This window comes from Arachis ipaensis, chromosome B1 (genome assembly GCF_059453495.1).
Source record: "Arachis ipaensis isolate K30076 ecotype BB chromosome B1, ASM5945349v1, whole genome shotgun sequence".
Classification (NCBI taxonomy): Eukaryota; Viridiplantae; Streptophyta; class Magnoliopsida; order Fabales; family Fabaceae; genus Arachis; species Arachis ipaensis.
The window spans coordinates 97,639,997-97,661,752 of NC_142436.1; the positions used below are offsets into that span (position 1 = coordinate 97,639,997).

Genomic DNA, 21,756 nt, shown 5'->3' on the forward strand with positions numbered 1-21,756 from the left:
TTGAAGGATGGCTTAGGTGATAAACTCCGTATGGTTCAGCCTTCTCTACTCTGTATGGACCTTCCCATTTTGATCTTAACTTACCGGGCATTAGCCTTAGTCGAGATTTGTAAAGGAGGACGAAATCTCCAGGTTGAAATTCTTTCTTCTTGATGTTTTGATCATGCACAACTTTCATCCATTCCTTGAAAATTCTGGAATTCTCATAAGCTTCTAGGCGAAGGTTCTCCAGTTCCTGCAGTTGCAACTTTCTTTCAGCTCCGGCCTTCTCAATTTCCATGTTGCACTCTTTAACTGCCCAGAAGGCTCTGTGTTCGATTTCAACTGGGAGATGGCAAGCTTTTCCATAAACTAAGCGAAAGGGACTCATCCCAATGGGTGTCTTGTATGATGTTCTATATGCCCACAGTGCATCTTGTAGCCTGGTGCTCCTGTCTTTTCTATGAGGCTTCACTATCTTTTCCAAGATATGCTTAATTTCTCTGTTCGACACCTCGGCTTGCCCATTAGTTTGGGGATGGTAAGCTATTGCAACTTTATGGATTATCCCATGCTTCTTCATCAATCCTGTTAGTCTCCTGTTACAAAAATGGGTGCCTTGATCGCTCACGATCGCTTGTGGTGATCCAAAACGGTATATAATGTGGTTTCTCACAAAAGAAACAACAGTGTTAGCATCGTCAGTGCGGGTAGGAATTGCTTTCACCCATTTGGAAACATAATCCATAGCTAACAATATATAAAAATATCCATTAGAATTTGGAAATGGACCCATGAAGTCAATGCCCATACATCAAAAATTTCACAGAAAAGCATATAGTGTTGAGGCATCTCATCCCTCCTGGAGATATTACCAAATTTCTGGCATGGGATACAAGATTTGCAAAACTCAGCAGCGTCTCTAAAAAGAGTAGGCCACCAGAATCCACAGTCTAAGATCTTTCTAGCTGTTCGTTGAGGGCCAAAATGTCCTCCACTCTCAGATGAGTGACAGGCCTCTAAAATAGACTGGAATTCTGATTGAGGCACACAATGTCTAATTATCTGGTCAGCGCCACATCTCCATAAATATGGGTCATCCCATATATAATATTTTGACTCACTTTTCAGCTTGTCTCTTTGATGTTTAGAAAAAATGTGGATGAAATGTGCGGCTAACTAAATAATTAGCAACAGGTGCATACCAAGGGACTACCTCATATACTGCTTGTAGGTTATCAAAAGGAAAATTATCATCTATAGGAGTAGAATCATCCTTAATATGTTCAAGGCGACTCAAGTGGTCTGCTACTAAATTCTGATTACCACTCCTATCCTTTATTTCTAAATTAAATTCTTGTAGCAGTAGTATCCAATGTATAAGTCTTGGTTTGGACTCCTTTTTAGCTAATAGATACTTTAGAGCTGCGTGGTCTGAATATACTACTACTTTGGTACCAAGTAAATAGGCCCGAAATTTATCCAGAGCAAAAACAATAGCAAGAAGTTCTTTCTCAGTAGTAGTATAATTGGACTGGGCAGTGTCTAAAGTCTTAGATGCGTGGGCAATAACAAAAGGATCCTTACCTTCACGCTGAGCCAGCGCTGCTCCTACTGCATGGTTGGAAGCAACGCACATGATTTCAAACGGCTGGCTCTAGTCGGGTTCTCTCACAATTGGGGCTTGAGTTAGAGCAGTCTTCAGCTTATCAAATGCTTGTTTGCAATCCTCACTGAACTCGAACTCAATGTCCTTCTGCAGTAATCTAGATAAGGGAAGTGCCACCTTACTAAAGTCCTTAATAAATCTCCTATGGAAACCTGCATAGCCAAGGAACAAACGGACTTCCCTCACAGACGAAGGGTATGGTAAACTAGAAATAACATTCACTTTTGCTGGGTCCACAGAAATACCATTATTAGATACCACATGTCCTAATACAATCCCTTGTTTTACCATAAAGTGGTATTTTTTGAAATTCAGTACAAGGTTTGTATTAATAAATCTATCTAATACTCTAGATAATCCATCTAAGCAAAGGGTAAAAGAATCACCATAAATGCTGAAATCGTCCATAAAAACTTCCATACAGTCCTCAGTAAGATCAGAGAAAAGACTCATCATGCACCTTTGGAAAGTAGCTGGTGCATTGCACAAGCCAAAGGGCATTCTCCTATAAGCGTAAGTCCCAAAAGGACATGTAAAAGTAGTCTTTTCCTGATCCTCAGGAGCTATATGAATCTAGAAATAACCTGTGTAACCATCTAGAAAGCAATAATGTGATTTACCTGACAGGCGATCCAGCATTTGATCAATGAATGAAAGTGGGTAGTGATCCTTATCGGTAGCTTGGTTGAGACACCTGTAATCAATACAGACTCTCCAAGCATTCTAAACTCTAGTTTCTATGAGCTCTCCATGCTCATTCTTCACGATAGTGACTCCGGACTTCTTGGGTACCACTTGTATTAGGCTTACCCATTCACTGTCTGAAATGAGATATATGATACCGGCCTCCAATAGTCTGGTCACCTCCTTTTTTACAACTTCTAAGATGGTGGGATTCAATCTCCTTTGGGGTTGACGGACAGGTCTTGCTCCCTCTTCCAAAAATATTCTGTGCTCGCATACTTGAGGGTTGATTCCCACTATGTCTGCCAAACTCCACCCAATTGCCTTCTTATGCTTCCTTAGCACATCAATTAACTGCTCTTCTTGTTGAGAAGTCAGTTCTCTTGCAATAATAATCGGAAGCTTCTGCTTATCCTCGAGATAAGCATATTTGAGATGTGGAGGGAGAGGTTTCAATTCTAACTTTTGATCATGGGCAGGCTCTGGATTATCTGGGGCTTGTGAAAATGGCGAAGTGTCCTCATTGTCAGTTAAGAGGGTCCCCACACTTGGACCTTGTCCAGTGTGCCTCTCTTCAAACTCTTCTTTTTGAACTTCAGCCACACTTTCGTCTATGACATCACACTGGAAGATAGAACGATCTTCTGGGGGGTTGTCAATGACTCCATTCAGGTTGAAGATCACTATGCGGCCATCTATTTCAAAGGAGTATGTTCCTGAAAAAGCATCCAATTTGAATTTTGATGTTTTCAGGAATGGTCTTCCAAGTAGGATTGATGATGGCTTATCTGAATCATTATGGGGCATCTCCAAGATATAAAAATTAGTGGAAAATGTGAGCCCTTTAATGTTCACCAAAACATCTTCAGCAACTCCAGCCACTGTAATAATGCTTTTATCTGCTAACACAAAACGAGTTACCGACCTTTTTAAGGGAGGGAGCCTCAAAACATCATATATGGACAAAGGCATTATACTGACACATGCTCCTAAATCACACATGCAATCATAAATTACTACACTACCAATAGTACAACTAACTATGCAAGGACCTGGATCACTACATTTTTCAGGTAATCCTCCCATTAAAGCAGATATAGAACTACCTAAAGGAATAGTTTCTAATTCATTAATCTTGTCTTTATGGATACATAAGTCTTTTAAAAACTTTGCATATTTAGGTACCTGCTGAATAACATCAAAAAGGAGGACAGTTACCTCGACCTTTTTGAATATCTCTACCATTTTAGGATCAGGTTCCAGCTGCTTCCTGGGCTTCCTTGCAAGCTGTGGAAATGGAATGGGAACAGTGGGTTCCATGGTGCCTGCGCCTTTTGGTGCTTCTTCTTGTGGTTGAGCTATCTCTTCTTCAGCTATGTCCTGTATATCCTCTTCCTCTTCAACATCTTCGATTTCCACCACCTCTTCAGCTGAGGCGTATTCTGGTGAGCTTGGTTCCTCCTGATTCCTCTCATGTAGTGTAGTTCCAGACTTCAGGGTGATGGCATTAATGCCTCCCTTTGGATTGGGTAATGGTTGAGAGGGGATTCCAGTGGTGCTTGAAGGTTGGTTACTGGAATTTTGTGCTGAACCAAGCTGTGTCATAAAAGCTTGCAGAGTAGAGGTGAGACCATTCAGACTGGCATTAATACTGTTCACGATGGTACTTTCCATGGCCAGTTGTCTTTTTTCAAAAGCTTGTAATATACAGAAGAATGAGTAAATTGAGAGGTTTGCTGCTGATTGTTCGGTAGTCCTTGGTTTTGCCTCAGGTGAGGTGCTCGGTAAGGTTGATTTTGCTGCCTGTTGTTGTTATTATTCCACCTCTGATTTCCCTGATTATCTCTGCCTCCCCTGTTATTATTGTCCCTCCAATTCTAGTTTGAATTGTCCTGCCATCCATGGTTATTATTTCCACTTTGATTGTACCCTTGGTTGGGACGGTCATAGAAGTTGTGAGTGGATGCCACCATGTTGTCTTCTTGTTGGAGCTACAGGCACTCATCAGTGTAATGGCTGTAATCAGCACAAATTCCGCAAATTATTTCTGGGACTAGTTGTTGGTTTTGTTGCGGTTGAGTTTGCTGAGCTTGTTGATTCAACTGCATCTGCTTCAGCAGGTTGGTCATCTCACAGATGCTTTGAGTTAGAGCAGTAGTCTCTCTGCCAGAAGATACTTCTGCAACAGCTTTTGAACGACCTTGCTTCTGTCTGTGGTTCCGAGTAGATTCAGCTAAATCACTGATCAATTGCCAAGCTTCATCAATGGTCTTGTACTTCTTCATAGACCCATTGCTGGCACTTTCCAATGTGGTCTTATCTTGGGGCCTCATACCTTGTGTGATATAGCTAAGTAGCATGACCTTGTCAATCATGTGGTGGGGGCATGCTTCCAGAAGATTATTGAAGCGCTCCCAGTATTCAAAGAGAGTTTCATTCTCATCCTGAACAATTGTAGAGATATCCTTCCTCAGTTTATCAGTAACTTCAGATGGAAAGAATTTCTCCAGAAACTCCTTTCTGAGTGTATCCCAGTTGGATACATTTGCTATAGGTTGAGTGTAGTACCACTCTCTTACTTTTCCCTCAAGAGAGAACAGAAAAGCTTTTAGCAGAATTGAATTTTCATCAGTGCCATCACGCCTGACAGTAGAACAGGTTGCCTGGAAATCTCTCAAGTGCTTGATAGGCTCTTGAGCAGGTAGGCCATGAAACTTGGGCATCAAATTTAATAGTGCGGTCTTTATTTCAAAATCCGTAGCTACCACTGGATGATGCGCTTGAAACGGTTGCATTGTAAAATCAGGAGCTCCTTCCTCCTGGATGGTAACTCTTCTAGCTGCCATGTTTTCTGCACGTAAAATAACTGAATCAGTAGAACGGGGGCTGGTTTCTTCCTCAGATTCACTTTCAGATTCGCCCTCAGAGCGGGCTAACCTATGTTGTTCTCGCCTTATTCATGAAATTGTTCTTTCAATTTCAGGATCGAATATTAGCAAGCGCGGAACAGGAAGTGAACGTGTCATTTGACGGAAGAAACATGCAGCTCATAGTAGCAAAATTAAATAAAATGCAAATAAATAAATTCTAATTAATAAAATTAGCACTCTATTGCAACTCCCTGGCAATGGTGCCAAAAATTGATGGGAAGCAGAAGCTGATGAATTAAAAAAATTATTAAAATTGATACGTTGCAAGTATAGTTCTTAATTCACCGAAAATCTGCCTATTAATTTAGAAATGTGTCACAAAGAGTTTAAATCAAAATTACTGGGAGTTTTAAGTCCCAGGTCATCTCCCAATAAGTTGCAGAGAAGGGTGCTTTCTTATTAATCAGAGGTTCGAAGAAATTGAGGTAAGTAAATTGGAATGTAAACTGAGGAAAATTAAATGATATGAATAAAAGCCTTAACTGGGAATTGATTAGTTAGAATCTCTATCATTGATGGAGTGATTTTTAAGATTGATTTATAATTAACGGTTACTCTGTTTAGTTATCCTTTACTAGGTAAGGAAAAGTCAAACAAGTTGGATTACTAGATCCGTTCACGAGTTACAACCCACTTAGTTCAAAGGAATTGACGTTGGTGACAGGATAGCAATTCAACAATTAACCCAATTACAAATTTTCTTTCAATCCTTCCAACTCAAGAGTTCCTTTTCAATCAATTCCCCATCAAGTAATGAAACTACTCACACATTGTAAATAATAAATCCATAACACATAAAAGGGAATTAAAAGAAGACATGATTATTGGAATTGAAATTGAATTAAAAAGAAATAATCCTTGCGTTAATTAATCATAAAAGTATTTGAATGACAAAATTGAACATAACAAAAAAACATGGAAGAATAAAACCAAGTTAAGAGAACAAACTAGAATGATGAAGTCTTGATGAGGAAATAACTCTTCTCAATGTTCCAATGCTAAGACCAATTGAAAATTAAAAATTCTAAAAACTAGAGAGAAAAACCTAAGAGAGTGAAAAACTAGATCTAAAACTACTGAATGAATGTGTGTGTTGTTTCTGCATATTCTCTGACTCTAGTCTGCTGTTCCGGGTCGAAAACTGGGCCGAAATAAGGTCCAAAATCGCCCCCAGCGAATTCTGCAGATTATGCAGATCGCACATGTCACGCGATCGCGTCATCCATATGGACGCGCCGCTTGCGCTTTTTCCTCTCCACGCGTTCGCGTCGTCCACGCTACCGCGTCGCTTGCGCTTTCCAATCCGCGCGGCCGCGCAAGCCATGCGGCCGCGTCACTGCGATTTGCGCTCCTTCGTGCGGTCGTGTGAGCCATGCGACCGCGTCACTTCTCGCTGGTTATCTCCTCAAATTCTTGTGTTTCTTCCATTTTTGCTAGCTTCCTCTCCAATCTCCATCTCATTCATGCCCTATAAAGCCTGAAACACTTGACACACAGATCACGGCATCGAATGGAATAAAGGAGAATTAAAATTAAATAATTAGAGTCTCTAGGAAGCAATTTTCAAACATGTACTAAATTTAGGAAGGAAATCTAAATGCATGCTAAATTGATGAATAAGTGGTTAAGGATCATGACAAAACCACACAATTAAACACAATATAAACTATAAAATAGTGGTTTATCAGCTCTCAACAGAAGGTTTTCCCTTATGTGTGCGTATGCACAAGGCTGTGCGTGTGCACAATTTCAAAAAATCACAGGGGTGTGCGTACGCACAAGGCTGTGCGTGTGCACACAAACCAGAATTACAAAATTCTGCAACATTGCAGAATTTCAGATTTTGAGACCAAACTTTCTATAATCATATCTTTTTCTACCGAATTCAGATTTTCTCAAAATTTAAACCATTTTAAATCTTGTTCAAGTTTCTTTCATTTGATATAAAATACATTGGATTTCAAGCATGGTAGCTCAAAATTTCAGTTTAAGCAAAAGTTCACAAAGTTTCAATTTTCCACAATCCTCAACCAAAATCATCCAAAACCCTTCCCAACTCCAACTTGCATCAAAATCTACCACATTCCACCATTCATACCAAATTTTTCTTCACACTTCATTATTCTCAATCTCAATTATAAAATTCATAACATTATAAACAATCCTCCACCAAAATATTTATTAATCATAATCTATCCATACCAAGCATCATAATCAATCTCATTTAATTTCAATCTATATCTTTCACACCATCTTTATCAATTTCACATCATAATCCATCAACATATTCAAAAATCATCAATTCATCATTACTCATCATAAATCATCAATCAACAACTCAACAACCAATTCAATTCAAACCTATCCTATGGGTCACTAGCCTAAATGTCCAGAAATGTTATATATTACATAGAGAAAATCGAAACCATACCTTGGCCGATTCCCAATATGTACCATAACCCCAAATGAGCACAAGTTAAGCTTCCAACTACAATCCAAGTCACCAATCACTCCAACAAGCATTAGCAATCACCAACAAGCTCAAATATTCAAGCTAATATCACATATATCACCAATATCAAAACCTAGAAACTACAACATATAACACTACGAAGGTATATGAAGAACTTTACCTTGTCCAAAGGGGATTGGGACAAAGCCCAACAATTACCCGCCACTAGAGATCACCTAAACAACCAAATCCACAAAATCTACTCAAACACCATACCCAGAAAGTGAAATCTGTTAGGGCTGAAAGGAGGAGTATGAAATTCGAGTTGTTACCTACTTTATTTAGCTAGAAGTGATAGGCTCAGCAAGAGCTTCGCGTAGCCGCTGACGGCACACAAATCGGAGCACCGTAGCTCGAGATACAAGCGAAAGAAGTTTTATGTGAATAGTGCTTCTCTCTTCTCCTTCTCCTCTCAATGTGCAGCTGTGTTTTGTATTTGTGGGGGAGTAAATGAACTCATTTGGGATCATTTAAGCTTATATATATGTTGGGCTTGGGCTCAACTTGGGCCTGGTCCAACCGTGAAGGGTTTTTGGTTTGTTTGGCCTAACTTTGGGCCAAACCTTTTGGATAGGTGCCCGGTTTGCTGAACCAAAAACTTTTCTAAGGTTTTCAACTGTTTTCACTCTCTCTCATGCGGCACTGGACAGAGTTAAGCCGGTACTGCTGGCTACTCTATCGGTATGCGTTTTTACACAAAAATTTTCAAAAGAAAACATTTTTCCACTCAGAAAAATCCACAGAATCCGAATCTCAAATTTATATTTTGAGAAAAATATTTTTATATTTTTAGACCTATTCCAGGAAATTAAATTAGTCTATTCTAGTTAAGCGATTTTTTGTGAAAACTCCGGTTCTTACAAATAGAACTTTGTTTATACATGACCAGTTGCCTAATCAACCTGGACCAATTTCCTCGAACCTGCAAAATCATGGACAAGCGCCTCAGCTACAGTTTCTTCCACCTCCAGTTCCATCTTCAACACAAATTAGTCTTGGGAGCTCGTTGCAAGGAGATGGTGCCTCAATAAGTACACCCATCTCAAATCCATTACCTGATATGCAGGGCCAAAGTTTACATTTACATGGGGGAACCTTGCCATCTTTGTGCCCATCTCATCCCCATGCTGATGCTTCGGTGACAAGTCAACCTCCACCTGTATATCTTGATTTGAATAGTTCACTAGTGAACCATGGTGTGATCTCGGTAACTAATCCACTCACCAATCCACCCACTGGACTGGTAACTATACTTTCATTAGTTTCCCTCCTTTTTTAGTTTGTTAATTTGATATAGTAATTTAAATGAACTCGTGTTTTAGAATTCCATTGGGATGGAGTTTGATGTAGATATCTTGTAGGTTTGTTATGAAGGTGTAATCAGTGCCTTATACATTGAGCTTCCTAGACAATGCACGAGCTGCAGTCTCTTATTCAAATGGCAAGATGAGCACAGTACACATATGGATTGGCACGTGACTAGGAACCGAATGTCAAAAAGTCGGAAGCGGAAAGGGTCTCAAAAGTGGTTTGCAAGTGGGAGCATGTGGCTAAGTGGTGCAGAGTCTTTGGGAAAGGAATCGATTCTAGGGTTGTTGGCTCCCGAGGAGACAGAGGAAATGAAAAATGAGGAAGAGTTAGGCGTTCCTGCTGAAGAGGATCAGAGTAGATGTGCACTATGTAGAGAGGGCTTCGATGAGTTTTACAGCCACGAAATGGATGAGTGGATGTATAGAGGAGCCACGTACCTTAAGGCACCCGTGGGAATAACATTGGCCACCATGGACAGACATCAACTAGGGCCCATTGTTCATTCCAAATGCAGATTTGACTATGACCCTACTATTCCCTCAACCAATAGGTATTTGCTTTTTATATACGATCTTAGTTACATTATATTAGCTTACTACTACTATTATTTACTCTTCTTTCTTGTTTCATTTGTGTATGCAGGGAACCTACCAAGAGAGTAGTAAGAGAAAAAGAATATGGGTGGACCAAACATCAGTTTTGTGCATGATAAACCCCGATTTTGTGGTTTATCTTGTGCTTAATTTGGGGGATTTTATCAACTTTTCTCACATTTATTCAATGAAATAGCATGGTTTTGCAATTCTCCCTGAATTTGTGCTTAAGTGTGAAAACATGCTTTTTAGGAATTAAAATAGCTAAATTAAACTCACTTTAATTTCATTCGATGCCTTAATATATTTGTTGAGTGATTTCAGGTTCATAAGGCAAGTATTGGATGGAAGAAGCAAGGAGTAAAGCATGCAAAGTGGGAGAACTCATGAAGAAATGAAGGAACTGCAAAGCTGTCAAGCCTGACCTCTTCGCACTCAATCGACCATAACTTGAGCTACCGAGGTCCAAATGAAGCAGTTTTAGTTGCGTTAGAAAGCTAACATTTGCGGCTTCAAAATGATATAAAATTTGGCATAGTTGCCTGACGTATAGGGGCACGCATGCGCCATATACGCGTGCGCACTGATGGAGCACGTGGTTCACTAAAGTGAAACCGTGGCCAGCGATTTTGCAGCTCATTTTGGGCCCAATCCAACTCATTTCTGATGCTATTTCATGTAGAATTCAAGCTTGGGCAAGGGGGGAGTAATTGTTTGAAGTGTTAGCATCATGTAGGTTAGTTTCTAGAGAGAGAAGCTCCCTCTTCTCTCTAGAATTAGGTTAGGTTAGTCACTTTTAGATCTAGGTTCAATTTCATGTTTTCATCTTGCTTCCTTTATGAATTCTTGCGTCTAATCTTTTATTCTCATTATTTGTAGTGTTAATTTTACTTTCATACCTCTTTTATGTTCATAAAATCTTGTTGGATTTGGATCTTTTCTTTAATGCAATTTAAGGATTGATGTTCTTTTATGGTTGATTTGAGTTGTGATCCTACTTTCCTTGCAATTAGTAGTTGATAGATTTTATTGATTCTTGCATTTTGTGATGTTTACTTTTCTTGCATACTAGGTGTTTGATAGAATATTTCCTTTAATTTTTGAGTAGTTTTCTTTGCTCTTGGCCTAGGCTAAGGGAATTGAGTGACCTTGAGTCATTGGGTCTCAATGATTTGGTGATTTGAGAACCCTTGGTGATCAATTTGATACTCATTGACAGTAACCCACTACTAATCTAATTAGTAGAAAGGTTGGGACTTATGGGTTGATGTGATCAAGCCTATTTGACGTACTTAAAGCTTTTGGAAGTAGACTTAATAGGTTGGCCTCTCATAATTGTCAATATATAGTTTGTAGACAAGGATGGTGATCTCAATTACCTATGTCTAGCCAAGAGTACTTTTCATTTCTTTATTAGTTCTTATCATTTTACTTTCTTGTTATTTACTTCTCTTGCAAATTTCCAAATCAAACCCCTTGATCTTCATAGCCAATAATTGAACACTTCATTGCAATTCCTTGTGAGACGACCCGGAGTTCAAATACTTCGGTTAATTCTTATTTGGGGTTTGTTACTTGTGACAACCAAAATTTTTGTATGCGAGGATTCTTTGTCGGTGTAGAACTATACTTGCAACGAGAATTCATTCAATTGAAAAAATTCTGTACCGTGCGAGAAGCCGAGCATCAGTGCACCCTTAATTAGGACTTACTAATATCTTTTAGGGTAGAGTTGAATCATGTATAGCTATAATTGCGCTAGTAGTGTTTCCAATTTCTTGCCGTCAAATACTGCTAGCTGCTGTTGTTAGTGCTCTATTATTGTTCGGGTGGGAGCGCCAGCAGTAGGTTTCATTATATTTATCAGCAAAATTACATTGCATTATTGTAAGCACGTTTAATTCATTGAATTTAATAAAACTCTGCGTTCCGACAATTTTTATTAGTTTCGCTACTCATTTCGTTTTCAAATGCTACTTCTCAATTTGTATTTTTCTAGTTATTTACGATCCCAATTCATAAAAAATCGTGATTTAGTTTAATAGGTATATATTAAAAATAATGTAAAAAAACATAGACATTCTACAAAGTAAAAGCATGTTATGATTGTTATATAAGAAAATGTTTTGATTTTAGTAGCTTACCCATTCAAAAGTCTTGTTCGTTCTTATTAAGGAAAGTATTTGATTGGATTAAAAAAATAAGGCTACTTAACTGTAATAGAAAATTATGAGTCATGGGTAAAGTCACAGTTTTTATTATGAACATGGAAGATAATAAGAAATTATCGCCGCCATTGGTTCTTTTTATCTGTTTCTACTTTTCATTTCATTAAAAGGGAAGGTAGTCTCTGTGCATTTTAGATGGGTGAAGAAAGGCGATGCAACGAGTGATAATTTGGAGGAATTTTTTAAAAAAAAAAAAGAAAAAAGAAAAAGATGTAACGTACGTATATTTAACATTTAAGCAATATTATAATTTTTCAGATATCCAAATATAAGTTATTATTATGAAATAAAAATAGAGAGTGAATTCGATTATTAAATTAGACACAAAACATTTAAGCAATGTTATAATTTTTCAGATATCCAAATATAAGTTATTATTATGAAATAAAAATAGAGAGTGAATTCGATTATTAAATTAGACACAAAAGAAACAAACAAGACAGAAAGTTCATCCTCTTTCACATCTAATACAGGAACGATAGACACCATATGTTTGGCGAAATGAAAGCACATGCAGAAGAGATACATATTAAAGAAATATTAATATGGACCATTGTTTATATGGATAAAATTTAGGAAATATTATCGGTTACAAAGATTTTAAAGATATTTACTTTTTTTTAAGAATAACCTGGTCCTTTAAGAATTAAGCGGAAATATTTTTGATGTGTGATTTAGACGAAATTCATACATTATTTATCTATTATGTGACATATAATTCCATATGATGTGTAATTGTCATTAAGATCTAGTTTAACTATTTTCTTTATGATTCGTTTTTTTTTTTTTTGACAAATTGTTGATAGCTGTAATTAGTTTCACAACCCAAAAAAATTATATTATTTTCGAACTTGTTGCATATCAAATATGATTGGATCTTTTTTAAATGTATTATTAGTTCATGGACATAAAAGACATAATATATTTTTGACATTGAAGAATTCAGAAAAATGTTTAGAGTTTATTTTTATAACTGTAGTCAGGTGGAAGGAGTCTAATTTTTTAGTTTTAATTTAGATATAAATTAGAAATCTATTTAGTAAAGACGTAATGTTAATAAAAGTTATTATGAATAATACCATTCATCTGAACAAGTATTAATTAAAATTTAATATCTCAATAACTATATATGATGTCTAAAAATCTTTTTATGGAATGAAAAAGTATAATGAAAAATTAAATTAAAAAGTTCTTATAATAATAATAATAATAATAATAATAATAATAAGAATAATAATAAGAACATCAATGACGATGATAATAAAAATAATAAATGTAATAATAACAAAAATAATAATGAGGTTTACATATAATAATAATAATAATAATAATAATAATAATAATAATAATAATTTTAACATGACATTGGATAAGCATAATAGTTATACCAGGAACGGAGGTTGGACGGCCTCGAAAAATACAGTGTGCTTCTCTCTCGTATAAGAAGAAGAAGAAGAAGAAGAAGAAGAAGAAGAAGAAGATCAATGACGATGATAATAATAATAATAAATGTAATAATAACAAAAATAATAATGAGGTTTACATATAATAATAATAATAATAATAATAATAATAATAATAATAATAATAATAATAATAATAACATGACATTGGATAAGCATAATAGTTATACCAGGAAAGGAGGTTGGACGACCTCGAAAAATACACTGTGCTTCTCTCTCGTATAATAATAATAATAATAATAATAATAATAATAATAATAATAATAATAATATAGGTTTGTGAGTGTGAAAACATGATTTTGATATGGGATGATTTGGTAAAGTAAATAATTTGACATTTAAATCGGTCAATGAGTTACTTTTTATTATTTGTGAATTAATTCTTTTATTTTTCATAAATTTTTTTTATTATCTGATCTTTTAAGATTTAGAAGATATTTTTTTCACCCAAAAAAGTTTTTTCTTTCAGTGATAAAAATATATTAAAGATCTTAAAGTATCAAGAAACGAATCAAATTAGCAAAAAATTTAGACATCGGTTTATAAATGTTGAAAAAATTAAAATCCATTTTCATCAAACACGTCATAGAGATGAATAGTCACATTGTGTCTTTATTCCTTAAAAAAGTTACAGCTACCATCTATTCGAAAACACATATAGTACTCTACTCCATATTTCAAATACCACAACTATAAAAGGGTTATTTTATATTATTCTTAATATTGCCACATTTCATCATAGTAGAACCCTTTAGTATAAACTTTTGGTTAAAAACAACCGTTAACCTCCTTGGTATCTGTTCCGGGGGTTACCTGAAACTGGAAGTCGATCTCGGACGAGATCTTCCGTATTGGTCGGAGATGTCGTGTCCGGCTGGCTGGTGGCAGCTGGAGCTATTGTGTCTGACTTGCTGGACTTGCTGCACTGCTGATCCTTCATCACCGGAGGGTGGGGGGTACCTGCAAGAGACTCCGATGCTTAAGTTAGCATGGGTATTAAACAGGTTTTATGTAGAATCAGAGTATGAGTTATACCTGGGTGCTCCAGTGTATTTATAGTAGTTGTAGAGTGACCTTTCTAGATAAGATAAGTTAGTTATCTTATCTTATCTTTATCTTTGAGTTGAGGTCAGCTTATCTTCAAGGGAACCGCCCTTATCTCTATAGGCTTGGATGGCCTTTGGATTTGGGTCGTGTTCCTCTACTTGGGCCCTTTATGGGCTTTCTGGTGGTTTGGCCGAGTTCTTTAAGAAGAAGTCGGTCCGTTTGACCTGAAGAGGTCGGTCGCTTTGTCGTCAATCATCCCAGGTCGGATAGCTCGACCCAGGGTATGAACAGTGCCCCTGCTTGAGCTCGGTCTTCTTTGTCGAGGTCGAGTCCTTGATTTCGGTCCTTCTCGTAGCGAAGCCGAACTCAAGCATTTTGTCGACTCCTTTTTGTAGCAGCTTTTGAATGTAGAACGTTTTTCTCTAAAAGCGCGCGCTTTTATATCAGCACTTTTTTGGGAACGCAAGCGGTTTTAATATCCGCATTTAATTGGCATTTAATTGCCCCCACTCTCTCTTGGCTTTTATTTTGAATTTCTCGATCAAAAACGGTTTCTCTTCTTCGCTTCTTCTTCGTAACTTCTCCCTTTACTTTCTCACTTTCAACTTTTTCCTTTGATTTTTCTGAAGCCTCCGCCTGTAGCTTTCGCGTTTCAGCCCAGCGACGTTGCTTTGTGACTTTGCTTTTTCGTGGGGGAAGGGGTGATTATGGATTTTGCCTTCCGCCTTTCTGCTTTTCTTTGCAGCTTTCTCTCATTTTCCAGGTTTGGTTCTTCTTTCTTCCTCCCTCTACGCCATTTTTGTGTCTATTTTGAGAAAGTTTTTATCTTAGTTGGGAAAAGTTTGGATCTTTCTACTTTTCGCTATGCCTGATCACTGTGCGTCTCGTAATTTCTTCGTCTTTTGCATGGTCTTTTTCTCTTTTCCTGTTGCTTTGATACCTTTAGAGCTTTTGCATGTTGTGAATGCTTTTGATTCTGAAGCTTTGGAATGATAATTTTGTATGATTCTGAAAAAAGGTTGCATCTGGTATGTTTGATGTTGTTTCTTGCTGATAGACTGTAGGAAGATGACTTTCTGTTTTGTTTGTGTTTTGTCTTTCTCCTATGAAAGATGCTTGCTGTTTGAGATCTTCTATTCTTGTTTGCGAGATGTCGGGACGTATGTAGATTTTTCTTGATACCTTGCTTTGTTATTACCTCCAAAGGATGCCCCAGGAGTTTTAGTTTGAGTCTTGGGGTTTTTTCCTTTTCTGTGTATTCGCCCGCCGAGATGTTTTTGAGTAATCCGTTCTTCTTTTCTTTTGTAGGATTTAGTTGGCCTCATGTCTTCCCGAAATAACGTTGTAGAGATGCCTTCCCAGGTTCCTGCAGGTATAGCCGATTGGGTGGACTCGATGGTTCTTATGTGTGTTTCTCTGGTTGATTCTGAGTTTTGTGCACAGCTTAGGCAGTTTCATAGTGTTTGTAGTAATCCCAGTGATGAGAAGAACTATGAGCTTGTCCCTCCCTTTTCTGATGAGAGAGTCTGCTTTTCTACTCGGGTTGTTGATGATCGCCCTTTCTTTTATGTTTATGATTTTTTCTTCGGTTAGCTGGGTATCACCCTTCCTTTTACTCAATTCCTGGGGTTTCATAAAAATTTTTCAATTGTTGTGCAATGGTTTTGGTATTCCTGCTTCCTAATCTCTCTTTTTCTATCTGTTTGTCTTGACTAAGCCCGGTGTGGTAAAAAAGAAGTCAGCTTGGGTCTCCTTTCGTTCTACCCAGGGAAAGAAGGTCTTTTCCATGTTTGACGAGTCATTCCGTGATTTTAAAAACTACTTTTTCAAGGTTCGAGCTGTTGAAGGAGCTCGGCCCTTTTTTCTGGATGAAAATGATGAACCTGCTTTTCCCTTGGAATGGGAAAAAGATGTGAGGGTCTCCAGATATGTGTGGGAAATGTTGGATGAGGCTGAGCGAGCTTTTGTGACTGTCTTGGAAGAACGCTGTGGTCAACCTCCCCATCTTGACACAAAGAGATTTTTAACCAATCCTTCTCTTCTTCAAACTGAACTGGGTATCTTGTGTTTCCTTTATTATCTGTTTATGTTGCTTGTAGCTGTCTTTCCGACTTATCCAACTTGTAGCTTAATTTCTGTTTTATTTGCAGAGGCAATGGAGAATAATGAATCCATGAAAGCTTTTAAGAGGGCGCAGAGGGCGACTGCTGCCAGAAATATTGCGGCCAAGGCGGCTGGGGAGGGGTCCTCCCAAGTGTGCGAGAAGCCATCAGTGCCGAGTTCTTCTAGGATGAAGAAGGTGATCCCTACACCCCGAGTCCGTTTGGTGGATCCTCACCCCACTTCTGCCGCTCCATCTGTTGCTCCTCCCAATAAAAAACAAAAAATAGCTGAGCCCTTCGATCTCGATGCTCCTGATTTTAATGCCATTGAATTTGTGGATCAGCAAATCGGTCCCTATGGCGCCCTCTCCATGGATGATGTGTCCATCCTCCATCACTTGGAATTTATGGCCCGAAATCACGTAAAGATGGCGTATATGGCGGCTGCCATAGATCAGACTGCTCAGAATCTCCTCTCCATGCCACTAAAGCATTTATGGAGGAGGCAAAACAAGAGTTTGATTGGATGAGGGAGTTGAAAGAGGAACTTGAGATAAAGGTAGCCAAGCTGGAGAAGGACTTAGAGAACGAGAAGGCGAGTTCTCAATCACTGGCAGCTTCTTTGAGGTTGGCTGAGGACACAGCCATGATGCATAAGGATAGTTACGTTACATCCTATCCGGAGATGATGCGCCTGAGGGGGGAGCTCGACAATGTCCGGGAAGATTATTCTGAGCTCCAAAGTCATCTTGTTGGCAGCGTGACTGCTGCTTACGAGAACTTGAAGGAGCAAGTTCGGGTCATTGCTCCCGAGGCCGATCTCACCCTCTTTAGCCTGGATAACATTGTCAGGGATGGCAAGATTGTCCCTGATGATGAGGATGATGATGATGAGGTTGCTCCTCCCCCTGCGTCCTCTGCCAAAGTGTCGACCTCTTTTGCTCCTCCGGTTGCGCCTGACTCGGATTGCCAAATTCTGAACCGGGAGGATGGAACTGTGGATGCTGTGCTGATTCAGACTCATCCTCCTTCTCCTTGTCCTGATGCTGCCAAGAAGGCTCCTGATGTTTGCTGATCTCTTTCTGGATATGTAGTTGGCCTGGCTTGTGGGCTTTTAAAACTTTTTATTTAATTGCTGACATTTCCTGGTTGCTTGTTTAGCAACTTTTTATTTTGAAAAACAAAAGGTAGCTCGCTATCCCTTCATGGTAGGTTTTGGTGGCCTTCCGGGCCTTATAACTTTTTTAGAGTAAAAGAAGTAGTTTTTTGACTTGGCATCTTTTCTATTTTCTACTGATGTTTGAAATCTTGCATCTCGACTTCCTCGGATTGCTTTGTTTTATTGTTTGTAGCTTGGATCCTTTGAGGTTGTGATTTATGGGTCCAACTTGTTTCTCGGTGGTTCTTTTGCGCTGGTCCCCTTATTAAGTTATTTCTGTAATCCTCTTTTTTGGACCTTTGTCAGGTCTCTTTTTGGGGATTACTTTTGTAACTTGTTTGTAGGAGATCGACTTCGTTAGGTCAATCTCTTTCTAGATTATTTTTGTAATCCCTTTTCTTGGACCTTTGTCAGGTCTCTTTCAGGGATTGCTTTTATAACATTTTCATTTTGTAGGAGATCGACTTTGTTAGGTCGATCTCTTTTTAGATTATTTTTGTAATCCTCTTTCTTGGACCTTTATCAGGTCTCTTTCAGGGATTACTTTTATAACCTTTTCTTTTTGTAGGAGATTGACTTCATTAGGTCGATCTCTTTCTAGGTTATTTTTGTAATCCTCTTTCTTGGACCTTTATCAGGTCTCTTTCAGGGATTACTTTTATAACCTTTTTATTTTGGGCTGACTTTGTTAGGTCGAGCCCTTCTAAGTTAAAGTAATCCTCTTTAATAGGGTTGGCCAGACCTCTTTCCAGGGTTTACTTATAACTGGGTTGACTTGGTCCGACTTCTGGACGTCGGCCAGTCTTTAAGTTATTATTTTAGCTATCCGTAAGACCTCGTCAGGTTCTTTTTTGGATTGCTTTCGATAACTTCTTACATTATTCTGTGTTCATCTTTGCCGATTTGTAGAAAGTGGTTGGCATCTTTAGATCGTCCTTTGGGTGAATCGCGCTTTCACCTTTATCGGATGGTTTATCTTTATCGTGGTCGTGCAGTGAAATTGTTTTTCACTTTCTGCCGACCTGTTGCTTTATAATCGGACGATGAATACTTTAGATTAATGCATCTTGAATTCTTGTAGAATATCTAAATAAACTTTATTCAAAGTAAAAGTGCAAATATATACATGTGGGAATTTTTCATCCCTTTAAGTCGGATAGTGTCTGGGTCTCAGCTTGGTGCCTCATTAAAAAACCTTTTCAGGAAAAAGAGTGTATCCAATAATGAGATCTGTTACCTTCTTAACTGTAGTACCTTCTTAGGTTGCAAGCGTGCCATGATCTGGGAAGCTCTCGTCCATCGAGATCGGACAGTCTGTAGTAGCCCTTCCCGAGTATTTCTACAACTCGGTAGGGTCCCTTCTAGTTTGCTGCTAGCTTTCCTTCTCCTGGTCGAGTTGTTCCAATATCATTTTGGATTAGGATGAGATCGTTTTCTGCGAAACTTCTCGGCTCTACCCTTTGATTATATCTGGAAGCCATTCGTCGCTTTAGAGCTTCTTCCCTGATCCGAGCTCTTTTTTGGATTTCAGGTAGTAGGTCGAGCTCTTCCCTCTGAAGTTGGGAGTTTGCTCCCTCATTGTAATGAACTACTCTAGGCGATCCTTCCTCAATTTCTACTAGAATCATTGCCTCTATTCTGTATGCTAACCGGAAGGGGGATTCCTTCGTGGTGGAATGTGCCGTCGTTCGATATGCCCATAGGACCTGTGGAAGCTCTTCTACCCAAGCTCCCTTTGCATCTTGTAATTTCCGTTTTAACTCGACCAATATGACTTTGTTGGCAGCTTCGGCCTGTCCATTGGCTTGTGGATGTTCAACGGAGGTGTACTGATTCTTTATATTTAAGTCGGCTACTAGTTTTCTGAAGCCTGCATCTGTGAATTGAGTGCCATTGTCTGTGGTTATTGAATATGGAACCCCGAACCTTGTGATGATGTTTCTATATAGGAATTTTCGGCTTCTTTGAGCGGTGGCATTGGCTAGGGGCTCTGCCTCTATCCAATTTGTGAAATAGTCTACCCCTACTGTGAGAAATTTAACTTGTCCTGACCCTTGGGGGAAGGGGCCGAGAAGGTCGAGCCCCCACCTTGCAAACGGCCAAGGCGAAGTTACACTGATGAGCTCTTCTGGCGGGGCGATGTGAAAGTTGGCATGTTTTTGACATGGTGGGCATGTCTTTACAAATTTTGTAGCTTCTTTCTGTAGAGTTGTCCAATAAAACCCCGCCCGGAGTATTTTTTTGGCGAGAGCTCGTGCTCCGAGATGATTGCCACAAACGCCGCCGTGTACTTCTTCTAACACTTCCTTTGTGTGGGAGGTCGGTACGCATTTCAGTAATGGTACTGAGATCCCTCTTTTGTACAGGATGTTGTTTATAATGGTGTAGTACTGTGCCTCCCTTTTTAGCCTCTTTACCTCTTTTTCTTCTGTGGGGAGTGTTCCTGCTCTGAGGTAGTTGATTATAGGAGTCATCCATCATTGGTCCTGGCTTGTTATGGCTAGGACTTTTTCCTCTTTCGAGATTGACAGGTTCTGTAACATTTCCTAGATGAGGCTTCAATTGTTGCCCCCTGGTTTGGTGCTGGCTAGTTTCGAGAGTGCGTCAGCTCGGGCATTTTGTTCGCGGGGTATGTGGCAGATCTTATATTCCCCGATTTGTCCGAGCTGTTCCTTGGTTTTATCCAAATACTTTTTCATGGTGGGATCTTTGGCTTGGTAGCTCCCTGTTATTTGTGATGTGACCACTTGTGAATCGCTATAGATGTTGATTTTTTGAGCTCCAACCTCTTTAGCCAGCTTCAAACCAGCTAACAATGCTTCATATTCCACCTGGTTATTTGAGGTCGGGAACCCGAACTTGAGGGAGAGCTTAACTTGGGTTCCTTGGTTGCTTTCTATTATCACGCCTGCGCCGCTTCCAGTTTTATTTTAAGAACAGTCCACATAGAGATTCCATTCTGTGGGGGTTTCCAGGGTTTCTGTGAATTCTGCAATAAAGTCGGCCATATATTGTGATTTGATGGACGTTCGAGCTTCATATTGGAGGTCGAACTCTGATAACTCGACTGCCCATTGTAGAATTCTGCCTGCTAAATCTATTTTCTGCAATATTCCTTTTATGGGCTGATTTGTTCGGACCTTAATGGTGTGAGCTTGGAAGTACGGGCGGAGTCGTCGAGATGTTAGAATAAGAGTATAGGCGAATTTTTCTATTTTCTGGTAGTTCAGCTCGGATCCCTGTAGTGCTTTGCTAATGAAGTAGACGGGTTGCTGCCCACTTTCGTCTTCTCTGACCAGTGCTGAGGCTATTGCCCGGTTTCCTACAGCGAGATATAATATGAGTGGTTCTCCTTCTCGTGGTCGAGAGAGGATAGGTGGCAGTCCTAAGAACTTCTTAAAGTCTTGGAAGGCTTGCTCACATTTTGTCGTCCATTCGAACTGCCTTCCCTTTCTTAATGTAGCATAGAAGGGGAGAGATCTTATCGCAGCTCCTGCTAAGAATCGGGATAGGACGACCAATCTCCCGTTGAGTTGCTGTACTTCTTTGACACAGGTTGGGCTCTTCATGTTGAGTATGGCCTGACATTTGTCTGGATTTGCTTCAATTCCTCTTTGTGTGAGCATGAAACCTAAGAATTTGCCTGCTTCTACTGCAAAGGTGCATTTCGCGGGGTTGAGTCGCATGTCATGCTTCCTTATGGTGTCGAACACTTGGGCCAGGTCGGACAATAGTGTCTCTTCACTTTGTGTTTTTATTAGCATGTCATCCACGTAGACTTCCATGGTCTTTCCGATGTGATCCGAAAAATTTATTCATTAGCCTTTGATAAGTAGCTCCTGCGTTCTTGAGACCGAAAGGCATCATAATGTAGCAGTAGTTTGCTTTCGGTGTTAGGAATGAAGTCTTTTCTTGATCTGGTGGATACATGGGGATCTGATTGTATCCTGAGTATGCATCCATAAACGAGAGATATTTATATCCGGAGGAAGCGTCTACCAGAGCGTTGATATTTGGGAGTGGGTATGGATCTTTTGGACAAGCCTTGTTGAGATCGGTGTAATCGGTGCACATTCGCC

The 21,756-nt window shown here is 39.0% G+C and overlaps 1 non-coding gene across 1 annotated transcript; it reads left to right on the forward strand.

Moving 5' to 3' along the window:
* The first annotated feature begins 4,701 nt into the window (after window positions 1-4,701).
* On the forward strand, window positions 4,702-4,809 carry LOC148577592 (small nucleolar RNA R71). The gene has a single exon (XR_015903336.1). It is a non-coding gene; the product is annotated as a small nucleolar RNA R71 (small nucleolar RNA).
* Window positions 4,810-21,756: the final 16,947 nt, after the last annotated feature.